This window comes from Sciurus carolinensis, chromosome 12 (assembly GCF_902686445.1).
Source record: "Sciurus carolinensis chromosome 12, mSciCar1.2, whole genome shotgun sequence".
Lineage (NCBI taxonomy): Eukaryota > Metazoa > Chordata > Mammalia > Rodentia > Sciuridae > Sciurus > Sciurus carolinensis.
The window spans coordinates 87,288,462-87,309,922 of NC_062224.1; positions in this window are offsets into that span (position 1 = coordinate 87,288,462).

Sequence of the window (21,461 nt, forward strand, 5' to 3'; positions counted from 1 at the left end):
GCTGAAGGCCCACAGCTGAGCCTCTGTAATGTGCGTGTGCGTGGAGTGGGCAGGAAGAGGAGGGACTTGCTTGATTTTAAATCGTAATATACTAACTGCTCAATGAAGCCTTTCGGGGTTCCTTTAGCGATGTGGTCAGTCCTGTCTGTGAACTACGAAAGCAACTGTGTTTCTTCTGGGAGACTTTATAGCTCTGCGCTCTCTTGCAGATTAATCACTGGGGTTGCAATCTTTAAAGTCTTCAAATTGCCTAGGACAGCACCTTTCACATGAGAGGTGCACGAGAAATGTTCGCTGACTAGAAAAGATGAGCCCTAATTCAGATAAGCCCTCGGTGATAGGGAGGCTGCTGGGGACAGTAACACCTGCAATCCCGGAGACTCGGGTGGCTGAGGCAGGAGGATGGCAGGTTCCAGGGCAGCCTCAGCAATTTAGCAAGATCCTGTAAAGAAAATGAAAACTACAGCAACAACAACAAAAGAGGGGTTGAGAATGCAGATCGGTGGTAGAGGGCTTGCTTAGTGTATGGGAGGCCCTGGGTTCAATTCCCAGTGCCCACCCCTGAAAGGGATGCAAATAATACCCAGCACATGAGGTCACTGTTGAGATCACAGGAAGTCACCACGTGAGGTATCTTGCTCAGGGCCTGGCACAGACACACTCATTTAATATTAGCTATTATTATTATTAATATTTGTCGAATTGAAATAATAAATGAAAATTCAATTACTTGTTTCTTATGATGGTCTTCAGGTTCCTAAGAACTATTAAAATAATTTTGGAATAAATTTTGGTTAGCGATATATATATATATACACGTATACATATACGTGTATATATATATATATATATATTGCAATTTTTTAATTTGTTCTTATTATTTGTTCTTGTGCATGTGAGGCAAGCACTGTACCAGCTGAACTATATCCCCAGCCGGTAAAATATATTTTTAATATCCAGAAAAAACTAAGTTTAAAAATATTTCTTGTTTTCCGATAACTGATATTGAACTAGAGGTCAAAGTTGGATTGATTTGAAACAAACACCTTAGACTTTTAATATTCAGAATACCATAGAGGCTCACAAAATAATTGAGAATTAAAATAATTAAAAATAATTACAATCAACTTGCATGTTATTTTTAAGGACTTATATAGAAAGAACCTTGAAAAACTCAAGTGACTTTCAGGAAGAAACCATATTTTCCTACAGAAATGAGATAAGCTTCTTTTATTCCCCCAGTACTGAGGATTGACCTAAAGCCTGGCACATGCTAGGCATGGGCTCTACCACTGAGCTACATTCCCAACTTTTAAAAAAATACAGTTTTTATTTTGACCAGACATAGTAGCCCACACCTGTACTCCAAGCTACTTGGGAGGCAGGCAAATTCAAGGCCAGCATCAGCAATTTAGCAAGATCCTGTCTCAAGATAAAAATGTAAGAAGGGCTGGGGATGTAACTCAGTGGCAAAACAACCCTGAGTTCAATCCTTAGTAGCAAAACAAAAACAAAAACAAAAACAAAAAAGCAACTTTTCTGGAGACAAAGAAAATGCCCAGGCTGGCATTGAACTTGTGATCCTCCTGCCTCAGCCTCCAAGTAGTTTGCAGTACAGGTGTGCCCTTGCACCTGGCCCAACTTTTTAAAAGGATGCAGAAAATGTTTGAAACTGTCAATGACTTCTGGTCAGGACAATAGAACAGTGATTTCTCTACAGCCCATCATCTTTTTGGGTGCTAGGGCTATTTCTGATCTGTGGATTAATGACCCCAGCCACACTGTGACTTTTCAAGAATCACCACCACCTTAGTAGGAGATGAGCTTTCATCAGCTTGTTCTCTTAGTTAGTGTGACGTATGAAATGGAGTTCCTGAGTATAGAATGGATTGTAGTGCTGTATACAGGGGCTTCTTACCTGAAAATTATATTACCTTGTCATTTTAGATTTAAAAAAATTTTTTTTCATTATAGCTAGATGGTAAACCTGATGGAGAGAGGAACAGTGCTTTGTATTCCTGTGTATCTCTGAGTAACTTTTTTATTGACAATTATCAAACATAAACTTATTCTGGTTTAAGAAGTTAATGTGATGTTTGGGCCAGCTTGATTTCATAAGTAGCCATGGGAAAGATTAGACTGTTGTCTTATGAATGCTGGCAGTCAGTTTATTTGGAATAATTACTTCATTTATTATTTAAAATTTTTAAATTCATTTTTTTCCCTGAGCTTAAAATCTATGCTATATATATCATAAAGTGAGTGAATATTTGCAATATGTAAATAACACATGAGTAGTCCAGAATATATAGAGTTTTAATGAATTAATAGCAAAAAGAATAATGGGGCTGGGGATGTAGCTCAGTGGTAGATCAGTTACTTGACATGTATGAGGTCCCAGGTTCAATCCCCAGCAGAGAGAGAGAGAGAGAGAGAGAGAGAGAGAGAGAGAGCGCAAGAGAGAAACAATTCAGTGGAAAGATATGAATAGTAACTTTGGGAAATGTAAATGAAAAATCACAGGGAGATACTGCTTTGTTATAATCAGACTAAATTTAAAAAAATCATCTAATATTGTATAATTACCAACCCTATAAGGCATGTTCTATAATTATCTTTATTTAAAACATGAGATCTGGGTATGGTGGTGCATGGTACATGCCTGTAATCTCAGTGATTTGGGAGGTTGAAGCAAGAGGATTGCAAGTTCAAGGCCAGCCTGGGGAACTTGAGGAAGACTGTGATTCAAAATAAAAAATTTAAAAAGAAGGGCGGGGATGTAGCTCAGTGGTAAAGCACCCCTGGGTTCAATCCCTAGTACCTAAAAAAGAAAAATAAATGAATAAGAGAAGAAAGAAAAAAGAAAAGAATCTCCCTACTCATAAGAATAAAGGACTAAAAGATACTGGCTTAGGGAATTCCGATTGCTATCACAAATTGCCATACACTGGGTGGCTTATAAACAACAGAGATTTTATTTCCCACAGTTTCGAGGGCTAGAGGTCTGAGACTGAGCTGCTAGTGGGGATGAGTTCTGATGAGGGCCTCTTTCAGGTTGTAGATGGTTGTCTCCTCATTGTAGCGTCACCCAGTAGGAAGGCAGCTAGGTCATTGTACACTAGGTCCCCCAAGCCAGACAAAACCAAAACAGAGTCACTCATGTTGAAGTCCCATGTCATCAAGAAACTAAAGTTTATCTGTACTTAGGAGAAACCAGATGCAATGAGAGAATGGCCACATTTCCCAAACAGATCAGTTTCATCAGCATGATAATGTAGTTTCCTCTGCTTTAGTTCTTGCATTCTTTAATCCTTAGGAAAAGTAAGCTGAACTAATCTGTTAACCAACCAGTTATTTTTCTATTGTTCTGTCTTGCTTTGCAAGTAACTTTGAGATGACCCATCTGCTTTTTGTTCTTCTGCTTTTCCTTTCCCCAGGTTTTCTCTGTCTATAAAATCAACTCCTTCTCTTCAGGCCCCTTGGAAGACTCTATTTTGTGGAACTGTTTGTTGCCTAGTTCTGGAATTGTCCTTTGACAATGGTCATCTGTATTTGACCTTGTCTTCCAGTTTGCCAAGGTTGTCATTTACGACAGGGTAAAATGCTGCTTCAGTTTCTCTCTCTTCACTTTAAATATAAACAGAAAACTACAATGTGCACTTATTTGTGGCTTTTTCCCTTTCATTATCTGTTGTAGAGGTTCACCCACAATAAAACACGGAAGTCTTTTGCACTCATTTATTATTAGTATTTTAAAAACCATTCAATCATGTTCCCTTGTGTGAATACACCACACTGTGTGGACCTGGAGCATATTTAGGAGATATGAAACTTCAGATGAACGAGTTAAGAGGAGGCTGGGTCTCAAGGATTTATCTGGTGATCTTGATGATAGTTACTGGGATCAGGAGTACAGGAAAGGATTAATTATCTGAAGGGAGAGGGTGAGCTTAACCCATTAAGTTCTTAGTTTTCAATTCTGTGAATATTCCAGTGATACAGGTGTTTTATAATAGGAAATCATAATCACCTACAGGTTATATAGCCTTCATTATCAGTGAGAACAAAACTACAGATAGTTCTATAAACAGAACACAGGGACAATATAGTACCTCTTACGTATACACAAGCCATCCTGTAAATAGGACATTGGGTAAATATTACATAATATACAAAGAAGTGGCTTTCATGATTTGTCAATAATTATTTTTTGTGGGAAGGAGTAAATCACTTCAGATAAAGGGTTGCATTACACTTTTTGACAATATGTTGTTGGTTTTCCATGACATGACTTGTTTTGATGTTGTCGTTCTTATTTTTCAAAACAATATGGTTTCTCACGTAAAATCTGGTATCACCTTGGACAATAGAAGTTCTGGGAGTGTACGCTTTCTTCTTCCTGACTGGTTCTCATTGCATTATTTTAGGCATGCTAACCAGATCTCTCTCTTTCTCTCTCTGTTTCTCTTTTGTACTGGGTATTGAACCCAGGGTCACTTTACCCTGACCTGCACCCCCAGCCCTTTTGTTTTTATTTTGAGGCAGGATCTTGTCAAGTTGCTGAGGTTGACCTCAAACTTGTGATCCTCCTGTCTCAGCCTCCAGAGTCACTGGGATCACAGGCATGTGCCACCATACCCTGCCGGATGTCTCTATAGAAATACACTGAGTTTATGAGATTTCTTGTCTTCGCTCACAAACTTGTGAATGATCTGTGCATTTATAATGCACATATCAATTATTCAGGTGAACAAAGGCCAATAACATATTTTACCTCTACTAGGAGTGTCGTGTTTGGAAACCAACCAATCGTGTTCACCCACACACCAGAGGTGCTCTCCTGGGTCTCTCTACCTGTGGTTGAGGCCTGTGGGTTCTGCTCTTTCTGTTTTCTATCACTGATGTTTGCCAAGTGGTTCCATGGCCTCATACTTCCTTCCAACAATGACGTTTTGACTACCTCACCATTTTACCATAACTTAATTATTTGTACTGAATCTGTAACTATATCACCCTCTTGCTCCCTTTTCGTTAATGTTGGTTTCAGAGGACATGTGTTTTCCCTCTTGGTGCCTGTAGCTTGGAATCCAATATTTTGAAGGTATACCCCAAGTCATAAGCAGGGATTAGATGACAAAAAACCCAAAACAATACAAAAATAAAAACAGAAAGCCCCCCTATAAACCAGTGTGACTGTGGGTTCTCTACCACTTGCACCATTTGTAGAACTACACTATTCCCAAGGAAGAAAAGGAAAATGGATTTTGAGTAGATGACTAGAAATAACCACCTATGCATCGATTGTACTTTTAGTTTATTTTTATTACAGCTGAAGGCATGAAATATTGTTTACTGGTATATATGACTTGCTATGAGACTATTTCTCAAGGGTGGTACTCTAGCCAGGACCTCAGCAGAAAAAGGAGGGCATCCACAAGGGGGTAGTTGAAGGGAATGCAAGAAGGAAGTGTTTACAACGGACACACAGGATCATGAACCTCAGCAGACAGGGTGGAACACCCAGGGATCACCAACAGACGGCGGCAATTATTACTATTATTACTACTATTCTTAATATTATTGTTATTGTTATTATCAGCAGCTAACAAAACCAGTGAGTGCTGAAGCAGCAGCGACTGTGACTCTGGACAGAGGTTCAGCCTCAGTCAGGTTGCAGGTTTGTCATGTGACACAGGATCCTGGGGAACAATCTCCCTGAGCCCTCCTCTGGTTTCTGGCAGCACCTTCCACTGGGCAAGTCCCACAGGAAACTAGAGGGAAAACCTGGTCCTTCAAAGTTGGCCTCCTAGAACTCATGGCAGAGTAGAGAAGGGCAAAGGTGAATTTTGATGTATAAATAGAAAATAACGAGGGCAGGTAGGCATCGTTTCTGGGGCCTGGAACATTCGGGCAGTACACTGCACCTTACGATGAGGCATACATCGTCCCAGTGCCTGATTGACAGGACAGTTATTTTCCATCAATTAATAATTTGAAATATAGTGCATTCCTTGGAATGAAATGACAGCCTAGTTCTATAAAATACTTTCATGAATGCATTTCTTATATTACTTTTCAGTTGTGTAAATAATATTTTGTTCAGTTGAACATTTAATAGAAGTAACATTTTTTTTTTTTTCAGTATTGGAGATTGAACCCAGGGATGCTCTACCACTGATCCATGTCCCCATCCATTTTTATTTTTTATCTTGAGACAGCATCTCACTCACTTACCCAGGTTGGTCTTGAACTTGGGATCCTTCTGCCTCAGCCTCCCTGGTCACTGGGATTACAGGTGTGCACCATCTCACCCAGCAGAAGTGACTTTTGCAATAAAGTGTAGGCTACTTTCTCAATACATTTAAAAATATCTTTGAATGCTCTAATTGTTCACCTATTACTTTTCTCAAAAGAATAGACCTCTGCAAACATCATAATGATTTCAAAGTTGCTCTGAGTGGTATATTTGTTGTTGAATTAAAAATTTTATAGGCATTCCGCATCTGCAGTGATGGAACAAAAATGGGTTAAATGAAGGAAAGAAGGAATTGCCCATAGATGGTTGGGCCACAGGTCACTGGACTGTGTTAAAGCCTTGCTGAAATTAGAGATCCAGGGTGAGAGAGCGGAACCTTCCTTCTGAAGAACTGCACTGAAGTGAAAAGGATGGAGCTCTGGCATGACACTTGTCCGAATGCACGAGGTCCTGGGTTCCATCCCCAGTACTGCAAAATGAGAAAAAAGAAGAAGAAAGAGAAGGGAAGGGTGCAGGATCTGGACCAACTGCAGAAATGCAGATGTGAGGTTGGTGAAGAAAGGGTGGAGGCTGGACGTGGGACTTTATGAACTACGAACAGAGGTGCTATTCACTACTTTGGTTCACATTCTACCAAGACAGCTCTGCCTACATGACCTTCCCTAACCATGGAAATGTTACAGCTTCCTTATCAGGTTTAGGGACATTTGATGGAGGGACACCTACTTTTTCAATGGCAGAGGGAAGTGGGCCATTAGTGAGAAAGCTTGCTTTGGAGGACAGAAGGAGTTATTTGCTCTGCTTTCTGAGCTTCCTCAAAAGAAGAAACAATCCCCCAAGACCATGCCGACAAATTCCTGCTTATCAATGGCTTAAGCTGGCAGCAGTCACTTCAACCTAGCTACCAACCTCCCAGATCCAATCAGGAGAAATGTAGAAATGCCCCTCCTACCATATTCATACAGGAATAAAAATACTGGGTGTCCTTCCCACTGGGAGATATCCCAAGTTATTGTGACAGGGCTATATTTTGAGCAATGGTGGCGATTTGTTTTTTGGAGCACAAAGCAAGCAATAAATCTGTCACCCTGAAAAATCAGGTTGTGACCTAAAGGAAGTAGCAAATTGTGACTTTTGGTAAAAAAGAGTGACCTACCAGGGAGGGTAATTTATCATGATAACAAAAATGCTGGTGTTCTCTTGGGCAACCAGGAAGAAGGGCTGCAGTAAGCAAATTCAAGAGATGCAAGCGTCCGAATATTTTTAACTGATCAATATTTCCAGGGTTCACAAGCAGCCAAAAAACGGTCATTGTACAGAGTAAGTGCATTGTTCATCGGATGTGTAAAATGAAAAAAAAAAAAAAAGAGTTTAATTATTCTCTTTCAAAAAATATCACTACTTTAAAACAGGCATTCTTTGTAGAATGAAAACAAACATCTCCCAGGGATTTAAATGTGAATTTTTGAAGGTTTTTTTTCTGTTTGTTTGTTTTGTTCTTCTGTTTTTTTTTTTTTTTCAGGGAAGCAAAAAAAAAAAAAAAAAAAAAAAAAAAAATTATGTTACCTAGAAATGCTAAAGGAAATTGACGAGAGGAACAACGCCCTTCACCCACATTTCTGTTAGAACTGTTCCAGTTCCAGGGAAGAGCCAATCATTTCCTCTAGGGAATTGCTGGTCAAATAAAGACAAACACATGAGTTACTTCAGACAACACCCCTGTCTTCCCACTTGGGTTGTCCCTCCAGGTCTACTCTTTATCCTGCCTACTCCGTCCACCTTGTTACACGTCCCAGGAAGTGGCTCCCAAGGATTCTCCTGCCACCTGGCTTTGGCTGGGTCCAGTCAATGGGCGGCACCTGCTGGAGAGGAGCGGGAAGAGAGACTGGGCGTGATTCTCCCCTGGTCCATGCAGGGTGCTTTGGGGATCGGAAGGTGACAGCTTCTTGAGGGTGACCTTTCTTGCATAACTTTTGCTATCTCCAGGTTGCAGGACACTCTCCCTTCCTGTGACCCATTAGTCCCGGGATGGTTAATGTGCCCCACTGTTCCTGCAGTAGCGTGTAGTCCTTGACTGACAGGTGAGAACTGCCTTCCATAGGTCCCAACATTCTCACAGCCTTTCAGGGATTCTGGGTAACCAAGGTTCTTCCCCAGACTTTCTTCTTCTGAAACCGTCATGACAAACAACGATCCGTCCTTGGATGAAAAATGCGGAGTTTACATTAGGTGGTTGTGTCTCTATTAGCTCCTCTATATGGATGGCGACATGACCCACCCAAGCTTCGGATGGTTATAAAAGGATGATTTGATGGGTAGATCTGCTGACAAGTACAAATAGGAAAAATCCAGCTCTATGTCACCATCACTTCCCAATAAAGTTGAAGGCTAGATAAAGCATTCGGTTTCTGAGCATTAATACCCATTATCTCCACCACCACTGCCACGTGGCGGTTCTTATTTTCACTTCACCAGCCTACAAATTTAGCTGTCGGCACAACAGACTTGGCAGGCTCATCCCATTTCTCGGAAGAGATTTAATAGCAGTGAGTTCACGTACTACGAAGACTTCATTACTTTTATTAGCTCTCTGCGCGCTCTGCTTACTGGTGCACTGAGAGGTATTACTGAATAATCCATAGTTGTCAGAAATATAAATGTGCCCTTGTGTAGTTCAGCTTTAATTCTACTTATTTTATTATCTTATTTAGGATATTTTGCATGGGATTAGACAGCTTTCCTTTGGCCGTGGAACGTGTTGCAGAGTAGTGCGGATTTATTCCCAAACTATGAATAAAGCAGGAATTCCCTGTTTTCATATGCCCCTGGCCCCTGATAAAATGCATCCATAATGCCAACTGGCATCTTGATTCCTGTTGCATTTCAGGTTAAGGTTTTTTTTTGTTGTTTTGTTTTTTTAACCTCTGAGCTACATCCCTAACCTTGTTTATTTTTTAATTTTGAGACAGGGTCACACTAAAGCTGTCCTTGAACTTGTGATCCTCCTGCCTCAGTCTCCCAAGTCCCTGGGAATATAGGTGTGCCCCACTGTACTGGCTATAAATTTTAATATTATAATAGTGGCATATAAGTACCAAAAGAACACATACAAAGTGAAATAGGTGCAAGTAGGACTTATCCAAATAAAACCAATATTGATAGAGCAGAACACCTCCCATCAAATGCAGATAATTTTTTCAATTGTCGTAGACTTTAGTATATTCTGCATAAATGAGAAAAGAGAAGAAAATTGATCTATATTTTAGTTACCAAATTAAGAAGTTTTTACTCTATTATTTCATTTTGGTTTTCAAAACTTACCTTTATTTTAATATCTTACACTTCCCAATGATAAGGCCTAGCCTGTATTTAGGAATTACATAATCTCTCATAAATTTTTAGTTAATTTTATGCATCCAATATCTTTTAAGTTTTTGTTTTTTTTCCTTTTGTGGTACTAGGGATTAAACTGAGGGATGCTCTACCCTTGAGCTACATCTCCAGCTCTTCTTATTTTTTATTTTGAGACAGGGCCTGCTAAGTTAGGGCTTGGAATCCTCCTGCCTCAGCCTCCTGAGTAACTAGTGTTACAGGCATGTGCGGCCTTCCCTAACTTCCTTTAAAAATTTTAAAATACAAATAAAACATACAGTAAACCCAAAAGGGAAAAAAGGTGAAGTCACACCTGTAGGCAAAGGTTGTTCACATCCCTGGGTAATCCCTTCCCTACTCACCGAAGTCATGTTTTGAAGAGATTGCTTATGCTTGTCTTCATTTGCTCACTTCTCAGGTCCTTTAGCAATTTTGAGAGAGGGTCTCATTAAGTTGGTTAGGGTATGGGTAACTTGCAGAGGCTGACTTTGAACTTGCAATCCTCCTGCCTCAGCCTCCCGAGCTGTTGGGATTACAGGAATGTGCCACCGCTCCAGGAGACTATTGCTCTTCTTTAAAACTGTTTACCGGCACAGGGATGTGGTGGGGCCAGTCTCCAGTACCAAAAACAAACAACCCTCCAAAACCCCCATATTTGCAGGGAGAGACTGTCAGATGCTTTTATGTCTTCATTTCATTTAGTATTTTCAGTTATCATCACCCACATTTTGCTGGTGTGGAAATGTACGTTCAGATAGATGAAAGAACATTGTATTAGATAGCATGTAAGTTGGAGAATTTGGATTCAAACTCAAGATCAGACTTTGGGGCACTCTTCTTCAGGGTTCACTGCTTCCTCCACTGACTTTTGTGAGGATCAAGCACCACAGTGTATGAACAGGCTTGGAAACTCCCATGAGCTGTGACCCAGGGATCCTGGAGTCTCCTCAGGTAGCCATGTCTCTGTAAGGAGAGCTCATTGGGTTTTAATTTGAATCTCTTATGCTCCCTGTTTCATCCATGGTTTAGTTTTGGTAGCTTAAATTACATGATTGAATAAGGTTAAATTATTACAAAAGCAGTGTTATTGACATTTATTGTAGAGGCACTAACTTTTATAGCTCTATTGTGTTATAATCCATTCAATTTTCTGGCAATTTAGAAGAACAACTATTTATAAGGGGATTAGCTTAGTTATATCTTTAGGTGGCCAAATGTTTCCCTGGGAGGCTTGGATTGGGGTTCAGAAATGACTTAAAGTTGCTGGGAGCGGTGGAGCACACCTGTGATCTCAGTGACTCTGGAGGCTGAGGTAGGAGGATTGCAAATTCGAGACCAGCCTCACCAAATTGATGAGGCCCTCAGCGGTTTAGTGAAACCCTGTCTCTAAATAAGAAATATAAAGGACTGGGGGTGTCGCTTAGTGGTAAAGTGTCCCTGGGTTAAATCCCTAGTATCCAAAAAATAAATAAAATAAAACAAAATGATTTCAAGGAGATTGTAACAGTAGTCCACTTTATGCTTTGAATATAGCCCTCGCTGCACTTTGTTTTTTAAGTGGATATGTTTCTTTCTCTTCCTTTTTCCCTGCTCTTCCCTAATCTCTCACCCTCCCTAATCTCAGGGGAAACAGTGTTACCTTTCTTCCCCATCCTAGGCAGGGTTATCTGTCCTTGAGCACACACAAACCATAGGGACAAGGTAATCCAGACTACAGGGATGGCACCAGAAGATCTCAGAAATGACTATCTCCCAAATTAACAAGTGAATTCCAACTCCAACAGAGAAAACCGGAATATAGCCTTTGAATCACTTCTTTAAAAGCTGATGGGCAGAATTACAGCCTCTGGGACAGGAGTCCTCTGTTTTTCCTTTGTTAGCAAAATAATAAGCCTTCTTTTCCCTTTTCCTCAAAACCATGTGCTCATTATTGGATTGGCATCAGGGACTAGGACTGAGCTTTGGTAACACTAGACATACAGCCAGGTGTCCTAATGCTTTGGGTAGGCCTATCAATTTAAGTCATATGTTGGCCTCCACATGGACATGGGTAGAGATGAGGAGGGAATTGGATTCTGGGAGCTCTGGCTCCTAGAAAAGGTTTGCATTTGGTAAATCGCACCAGCAGGGATTTAACCCAGGAACACACTAATTTCACAAAAGTTTTGTTAAATAAACTTCCCAGGAGGCCCTTGGTTTGGGCTGAACCCTTGCACTGGACCCCGATAGACAAGATCAAAAATCAAAATGGAGTCACCCATGCTAAAGTTCCATTTGACCAAGCTGTCCTTTCTACCTGTCCTTTGGAGAATTTGGAATTAGAGAGATAACAGCCAAGGCAGTCAAGATCAATTGGCATGATAATGAAGTTCCCTTTGCTTTAATCCTTACACAAAAGAAGTGACCTGAAATAACCTGAAGTTAACCAAACAGTTATTCCTATTGTTCTGTCTCCCCATCCCTGCCTTACAAGGAAAGTAATTTTGAAATGATCAGTCTGTTTTTTGTTTCTGTTTTCTTCCAGCCTTTTTCTGTCCGTAAAAATCAACCTCTTCTGCTGGGCTCATTGGAAGATTTATTCTATTCTCTAGAGTAAAAAATGAAACCAATTAAGATCTTTAAATGTAATTTTGTCCTTTGACAGATCACGAATCTCCTTGATTGTCTTGGGGTTTGCCAGGCAAACCCACGACCCTGGGAATGGTATGGTATATACCTCTGAGTTCCTGAGAACCTGCTGTTGACAGAAAAGGCAACTCAATCACTTTATTTTCTTTGCTTAGATGGGAGGACCTTCTGCAGCAACACAAACAAACTTAATGCATCCATCAAGAGCATATTAGAGGATAAATTGCAGGAGAAAAGTGCTGATCATTGAGAGAAAGTAGGCTGTCAGAAGTTATCTGCTCACAGCATGAATTTGAGCACAGTTGTAAGGAATAGAGATTGTGTACAGGAAAGCGTCTGGTTCTTGCAAGTCTATCCCAGCGACTCCAGAGGCCGAGGCAGGAGGATTCCAAGTTCCAGGCCAGCCTCTGCAATTTAGCCAGTCTCTGTTTCAAAATAAAGAAAGGACTGGGGATGTAGCTCAGAAGTGGTGTGCTAGCCTAGCATGTGAGAGACCTTGGGTACTGGAAGAGGAAAAAAAAAAAAAAAAGAATCTGGTCCCTGGTAGGCGCTTTATACACATTAGTTATGATTGCCCCGCTGACGGACCTGCTGGACTGACGTTAGTTGTGTTAATTTTGGACTGACATCTCGTGAATGGAAGAAGGGGGAATAGATCAGTGGTATGCACATCTGACTGGCCGCCAGAATTTCTTGAGGAGCTTTCTGGAACTTAAATTTCAAGTTCTAGCACTGAGATTTTTATTCTCATTTAATGGTTCTTTTTTCCTTTTTTAAAAAAGCTCTGCTGCTGATTTGGACAATTAACTAGATTTAGAAACCACTAAATTCCTTCTGAGAAAGTTCCTAAGCAACTTAGGGAGAACCTGTCTCAAAATAAAAAAAGTAAAAAGGGCTGGGGCTGTGGCTCAGTCGAAAAGCACAAGAGTCTGGAAGAGTCCTGAGCATAGGAGCTTCTGTCCCTGAGGACTGGTGTGTGCTACTCTTAATACATGGATGCTTTTACCTGCCCTGAATCTATTCTCCCTGCTACCCCTTCCCCAGGGGTCTTCAGGGTGGAACCATCAGTCTTTCTGGTGATGGCCCTATCCCAAGATATAGAATTTGCATAAACTTTGGTAAGATCATATGAGACTTATGAATAATAAAAGATATTCCTCTCACTCTGGAAATCTCAAAGGTCTTAGGAGGTCTGTGCTAGGAACAGGGGACGAAGACCACATATACCTATTTTACCCGTCTGAGAAAATTTTATGTTTCATGCACACCTATAGTCCCAGTGAAGCAGGAGAATTGCAAGTTTGAGACCAGTCTCAGCAACTTAGTGAGACCCCGAGAAACCTAGTGAGACCCTATCTCAAAATAAAAAAAGTTAAAAAAGGGCTGGTGGGCTGGGCATAAGGTTCAGGTTCAGTGGATTAGCACCCCTGGGTTCAATCCCCAGTACCAAAAAAAAAAAAAAAAAGAAAGAAAGAATCTAATGTTCCTGTTTTTCTTTTTAAGGCAGAATGAAACCTGCCTTTAGATTAGATTTAGATTAAATCAAAGTGCTTGCCGCATCATCAGAGCTACTTATTCTGTGTGGAAATTGGTTTTAATGACTTCAGTTATTCTTCCATAGCCAGTCCGGGACTTCCTGGGAGGACTTGGGCATACCTCAGCTCTTTTCTCTTTGTACAAATTCTCATGTCTTAATTCCTAAGTTTGTTGTGTGCTATGAACAGAAATAAGAATGTTAAACTTAGTAGCTGCTGTCCCTTTTTTCTGCTGCCATATATAGTAGTTTATACCCATATGTGAGATGCATCTGAGATGTGCATCTACATCTGCATTTCTCCATTTTATCTAAGTAGAATGGTACTGTACAGATGATTTTGCTGCATTTCCTGTTTTTTTAATATGACTCTAATGCAGATGTTTGTTTCATTGTTTATTATTAAAAGGCTTGTGAAAACATTCTTGTACATGTCCCATTGTATATATTTGTGACGGTTTCTCTAGGGCATATACTGGGGCTTTATATGTGGAGTATGGGTACCTTCTGACTTTATAAGATGTTGCTAATCTGTTCTGGAAAGTTATTATATTAGTTGTATGTGAGATTTCCTATTGATCCACCTATTTTCCACCCTTTGGTATAGCTAGAGATTTAAATTTTGTTAGTGTGATGAGTTATAAATGTTATTCTATTTCAATTTGCATTTCCCTGGTAACAGTCTTTCCATGTTTATCAGACATTTTGATTTCTTCTTTGTGAACCCATTTTTCTTACTGATGTATAGATAGGAATTCTTTATATGAATTCTATGTCAGTTACAACTGCTTCAAAGTTTTTGTTTTGAGATGAGATCTTGCTATTTTGCCCAGGCTGTTCTCAAACTCCTTGAACTCAGGTGATCACCCGCTGATTGCTTCCGGAGTCTGGGACTGCAGACATCACACACACCAGGCTTGGATTTCTTTCTTTTTCTTTCTTTCTTCCTCCCTTCCTCCCTTCCTTCCTTCCTTCTCTTTCTCTCTTTCTTTCTTTCTCTCTCTCTCTCTCTCTCTCTCTTTCTCTCTCTCTCTCTCTCTCTCCCTTCCTTCCTTCCTTCCTTCCTTCCTTCCTTCCTTCCTTCCTTCCTTCCTTCCTTCCTTCCTTCCTTCCTTCCTTCTCTTTCTCTCTTTCTTTCTTTCTCTCTTTCTCTTTCTTTCTTTCTTTCTTTCTTTCTTTCTTTCTTTCTTTCTTTCTTTCTTTCTTTCTTTCTTTCTTTCTTTCTTTTTCTTTCTTTCTTTCCTTATGTTTGGTGTCTAACTTAGCAGAGACCTGCAGAAGATGGACCAAACCTGGAAAAAGTCATAAGAATTAGTCTAACTCTAAGTCCTTGGAAAGTCCAAAGGGCACATTAGTGAAACCAAGACCAAAGACCAGCTGGAGCTCAGAACTGAGAATCAGGGTCAGCAATAACAACTACACTTTAGAAAGCAGGCAGCCAGGAGTGGACATGAGTATCTTCATTGCCCAGGTGAGTAAACTGTTGCTGTGGATGGTGATGGACTGTCTTGTCCATGACAAAGGAAAGTGGCAGTGGTTGTAACTTCCTCCTATTTAAAATATCCTGCAGACTCTGATACCCTTGGAACCAGCAAAACAGCTTGTCTGGCATCAACACAGGGATGCTATGGGGTGAGATTTCTTCGCACTACTCAGATCGGAGCATCACTGAGCACCTTGCCTGGTTTCATGCCCGGCCCTCCTCAAATACACAGGCCCTTCCTACAACCAAAGGTTCTGGGAGATGCTCAGGCCTATTTCCACTTCTCTGTCAGGATTCAGCTCAAGTCCAGCCTCCTCTGTTAACCACATCGATTGCCCCAAGCAGAGGAAGTGCGTTTGTTTTCTACCATCAATTTGTTTGTGGCATCCTAAGGGCATTTACCTCCTTAGCATTCCTCAAGTGGACTGTAAATTTGCCCAGCCCCATAATCATAACCCATCCAGCTTTGTGCCTAGACCAGCACTAAGAACACTGCCTTAGCAGCTATAGCTACTCCCGTTTTCCACAGAAGGTGTGTTCAAAGACCTCCAGGGGACGCCCGAAGCCTCGGATAGAACTGAACCCTACATATGCTATGTATTTTCCTGCACTTTCATACCTATGATGAGTTTAATTTGTAAATTAGGTACAGTAACAGATTAATAATAATGACTAGTGATAAAATAGAACAATTTTAACAATATACTGTAATAAAATTATCAGCATCAGTATTCTTGCATTTGGGGGCCATTATCAAGTAAAAGTAAAATAAGAGTTATTTGAACACTAGCACTGTGATACTGTGACAGGTGATATCCTAACCCCAAGACTTCTATGAAGTGAGTAGCAGGCAGGTAGAGTATACCACGTGGATACGTTGGACAAAGGGATATTCACATCTGGGGGATGGAATGCCATGGCATGAGATTTCATCATGCTACTCAGAACAGTGCATACTTAAAAGCTTATGAATTTTTTTTCCTGAAATTTCCCAATTAATGTCTTTGGACGGCAGTTGATTGCAGATAATGGAAATCATGGAAAGTGAAACCACAGATAAGAGGAGACTACTGTATTTAGTAGGTATATTCTGAATGAAATAATGGTTTCTTGTCTATGCTTGGGTATCTGAATGTAGGCAATTGATTATCTATTGGAAAAGAACTTTCTAGGTGTTTTTTCTTTCTTTCTTTCTTTTTTTTTTTAAATGGTATCTTACAATGTTGCCCAGACTTCTGGAGTCAAGGGAGTCTCCCACCTCAGCATCCTTAGTGCTGGGACTGTAAGCATGCACAAAATGTCTGGCTTTTGGAGAAGTACCTGTCCCCTGTGCCCCTAGTACTAGGGATTGTACCCAGGGATGCTTTACCACTGAACTACACCCTCAGACCTTTTCATTTTTAAGACAGAGTCTCTTTAGATTGCCAAGGCTGACCTTGAATTTGAGATTCTCCCGCTTCAGCCTCCGAAATTCCTGGGATTATAGGCATGCACCATTGCACGCAGCTTGGAAAAAGTACTTTCTAATTGGACAATACAGCATTTAAATTTTTTCCTGAGATCAACCACAATCTTCCCATGGCTTCCACTAACTTTAGAAAAAATTCAGTTTCCTTGTACATGTCACATTCTTCAACCTCTTGAGATGTCAAGATATAATTCTTTCTGAAAATGATAGTTAATTTAGATTTGATGTTCATGCACATAGCAAAATCATTCATCTTTGTGACCTTAACATTTCTTGAGAAATAAATGAATAGTTTCCATTGATCTTGACTTTTTACTTGAAGACTCATCTTTTTCACTCTATGTGGTGAAAGATTAGAATTCTAGGGACTCAGGAAGCAAAGGCAGGAGGATCAGGAGTCTGAGAGCAACCTGGGCAACTTAGTGAGACCCTTTCTCCAAAATAAACAAAACAAAACCAAAATCCCATAAACTAAAAAAGACTGGAGATGTAGTAGCTCAGTAGTAGAGTGTCCATAGGTTAAATCCCCAGTACCAAAAAAAGGAAAAAAGTACTTTTTAATGGAGTCAAACAGACTTAAAACTCAATTTTGGATTTCATAGCCTAATAAAAAACACGCAGACACACACATATATATTTGAGTACCAGAAATTGAATCCAGGGGTGCTTTGCCACTGAATCATATCCCCAACCCTTTTTATTTTTATTTTGAAACAGGGTCTTGCTTAGTGGCTTAGGGCTAAATTGCTGAGGCTGGCTTTGAACTTGTGATCCTCCTGCCTCAGCCTCCCCAGCTGCTGAGATTACACCATGCTGGGCTAAAACAGATAGGTTTTAAATGAATTCTTGCCAAACCTCAGGTAATTATTACCACCAACATAGCACTGTTTTTCTCTTTATATAAGCTGAGACCTGATGTTTTCAAGGAGATAAGGTCACACAATTCTAAAGGGAAAAGATAAGTGTCGGTGTAATTGTTGTTTTGTTTTTGTGGTGCTCGGATCATGCATGCTGGGTAAACTCTCTACTGCTGAGTTACACCCTCAGTACTGGAAGAAACCAGCCTTAAATCTATTTCTGTTTTGATTCACGATCCAAAGTATTGACTACCATGCTATATGCCTGTCCTGTTGTCTGTTTATTCCCATATTTCCTGTTATTTTTATCTTCATTTTTTTTTTGTATACGGGGTATTGAACTCAGGGGTGCTTAACCACTGAACCCCATTCCCAGTCTTATTTTTTTATTTAGAGACAGGGTCTCGCTAAGTTCTTAGGACCTCACTAAGTTGCCTGGCCCTTGCCATCCTCCTGACTCAGCCTCCTGAGTATCTGGGATTACAGGCATGTGCCACTGCACCTGGCTCCTTCTATTTTTAGGAATTAGCTAAAGACCAAGCTGATTACTTTTATGCTTTGGCAATACGATATTGAAATTGTTTTTTTCCCCCATTTTTATCATGTCTTCAGAAAGTAAAAATTGTGAGTTTATAACTGCATGAGAGGAGGCCGAGGACTGGCCCTGTCCATTCCTCCTTCTCAGTGGGTGGCTGCATGTTGAGGGAGCTGGGACCTCATCACCCAGTTTAATGTTTTGGGCAGTGCCCACACCTATCATCCCAGGGACATGGGAGGCTAAGGTAGGAGGATTACAGCATGGGCAACTTAGTGAAACCCTTTCTCAACATCACATAAAAAGGCCTGGGGATGTAACTCAGGGGTAGATGTCTCCAGGATTCATTCTCCAGTACTGAAAAAATAAACCGAAGACAAATGGATGAAACTAGTGAACAAAAGCTCTAAGACTGACCTGGCCTCAGCTTTGCCATCTGCTCTGAAATGAACCTCTTAAATCCCTTATTCCCATTAGTGGATTGTTTTAAAACATATTCTCAAGGAGATGAATTTGTTTCTTTATTCCTCCAGGTTTCTTTGGCCCTCTATTACTTTAACTGCAGGCTTACATTTTCTGAAGCGTGTCTGCAGGTGAAGCCAGGCAGAGCACATTAACAGACCTAGCATGCCACGGCTAAGTAATCCAGTAAAAGTATTCTTGTTGTGTAGCGCATGCATTCATAGGACCATTTTAGTTATTGCTGTAATTAGTTCTGATTCGAGTATTCTGCAGAGAATGAGGTTTCTAGATTAAAAGTGGTCAGATGTCGTTCGGCAGTGGGGATGTTGGATGCAGATGGCAGACGGAGCCTGAAGGAGAGATGAGCGATGTTTCTATATGCCTCAATTTGTGGCATTTCTGATTTTTATATGGACATTAAACTTGGTCAAGCTGAAGTGCCATTTGCTCTAAGAGAGGATAATATACACTTATCCCTATGCTTTCTAAAAAACAGACTAAAACTGGAGGTGGCACAGGTTTGGGGCTGTGTCCAGTGACATGGACTTTACAGAGTGCCTCCAACGTAGGGCTTACACATAGGAAAAGAATAAGCATATTTTGTCTATATACTTCTGCGTGAAATTACTTTGACCCTTGGCTGAAGATACAAGGTCTCAGAGCTTAGATCTGGAAGAGACCCAAGAGATCATACAGGCTTTCTTAAATTGCAGAAGTGACTGTTTTTATTGAGGAGTCAGTATGATATTTACTATGGGTCAGGGACTTTCCAAGGCACCCAGGGCGAAAAGATAAATAATAGAGAGCAATCCCTCCCCTCAAGGAGATCACAGTCTAATGGAGGAGACAGAAAGAGAAGTAGTTTTTTTTCCAAACAATGTGATAAATGGTATTTGGCCTATGTCCCATGGGAATTCGGAGGGATGTTCATGTTGCCTGAAGCATCTTTCTGGAAAGTTAGGAAAGGTGTCCAAGGGCAAAATGATTCTTGAACTGACATTTAAAGGATGCCAGGAAATTGCTAGACGGGTGGGGTGCCTGGTGTAGGTGATTTAACAAACGGACCCTCATCTTGAAGGCGATGGTGTCAGAGAGCACATCGCATTTAGGGAAGTAAGAAGTCTTACAATGCTGGAAATTATTAAAAATGTATTTAAAAAGAATCTGAGAAAAGAACACATGGATTGGGAAATAAAAGTATAAAAGTTGAAGTGTTTTGATGTCTTTGCTTTTTTTTTTTTTTTAAAACCCAGCCCCAGGTCACACTCATCCTAGACAAGTGCTCTGTCATTGAGCTACATCCCCAGCCCAGGTGCTTGCATTGGCCAGAAGGAGAACAGAACTACTGATTAAAATTGTGAGTCAAATATGAATATTTAATAGCAATGGGAGTCATAAACCACTGATTTCTGCTTGTGGTAGTAGCAGATTCTCTTGGAGGAAAAAGGCTGCTGAGCACCTCAGAGAAACCTGACTATACCGGGCACGTTGGTTCATGCCTGTAATCCCACTGTGACTCCAGGCTAAGGCAGGTGGATTGCAAATTCCAGCTCGGTCTGGACAATTTAGCAAGACCTTGTCTAAATAAATAAATAAATAAATAAGATGTGGTGGTGGTGGTGGTGACCAGGGATGTAGTGCAGTAGTACATTGCCCCTGAGTTTTTTCCCCAGTACAGAAAATCAGCAACAACAACAAAAGATCTGTCATCTATCTTACACACACACACACACACACACACACACACACACAAGCAACCACCTTCAAAATCAGGGAAATAGAAACTAAAAAGAGATGTTATTCATCCCCATTACTTGGGCAAAAATAAAAAGTAGAACTGTCAGCGGCTAGGAATGTATCTGTCACTTTGGGGAGCAATTTGACCATGTCCTATTAGCTCAGAGATCTGCAACCTTTCATACACGTTAGAGCAGCAACTCTCAAAATGTGGTCTGGAGCTGTCCACGGCCTCTGAGACTCTCCTGTAAGGTCATAACTTTCCATCCTAATGCTGAGAACTATTTGATTTTCACACTCTCGATTCTTCCAGCTATGCTGGACTTTTCCAGTGGCTGAGGATGGTTGATGGTGCCATTGTGGTCATCATCAATGTGTTGCATGCTGGGAATTCCTGCCTTGTAAACATTTCTGTTTTAACTTCCAATATGGCAGATATTGGTAAATATATTCCACATAAGCAAAAATTCATTGGGGTCCTTGGTCATTTTTATTTGTTTGTACTGGGGATTGAACTCCAGGCGAGTGCTGTACCACTGATCTACATCCCTAGCCTTGTCCTTAGGAATTTTTAAAAGTTTAAAGCTATCTGGAGTCCCAAGAGTTTCACAAGAAATTCTCATAAATGTCCACAAAAATAAATGTAAAAGAATACTACTGCATCATATTTTCAGTTGTGAAAAGCTGGGAACAGCTTAAAAAATGTCCTTCAGTAGAAGAAAAGATAAAGAAATTACACTCAGTCTCTAAAAAAATAATGTTGAAAATTTGGCCCAAAAGAACAAGTGGTAGAAAGATATGTACAGCTTATATAACAAAAGTTTGAACTCTGAAAAATTATTGTGTGTGCATATAAATAGTTTTTAAGAACTGCACGTGCATTGTAAAAATATGCATGAGAATAATGAACACCAAAATCAAGACTGTGTTTCTTTCTGATCAGGAGGCATGAGAACGGTATTGCTGAGGGACACTCAGGGGAATTCTATTATATTTATAATTTACTTCTTTTAAAAATATGACAAATCTATCATGCTTTTATGGTGCTCTCCATATTTCACTTTGTACTTTTCTGTGCTCTTAAAATAGATTATAATAGAATTAATTTAAAAATTATAAAAGAACCATT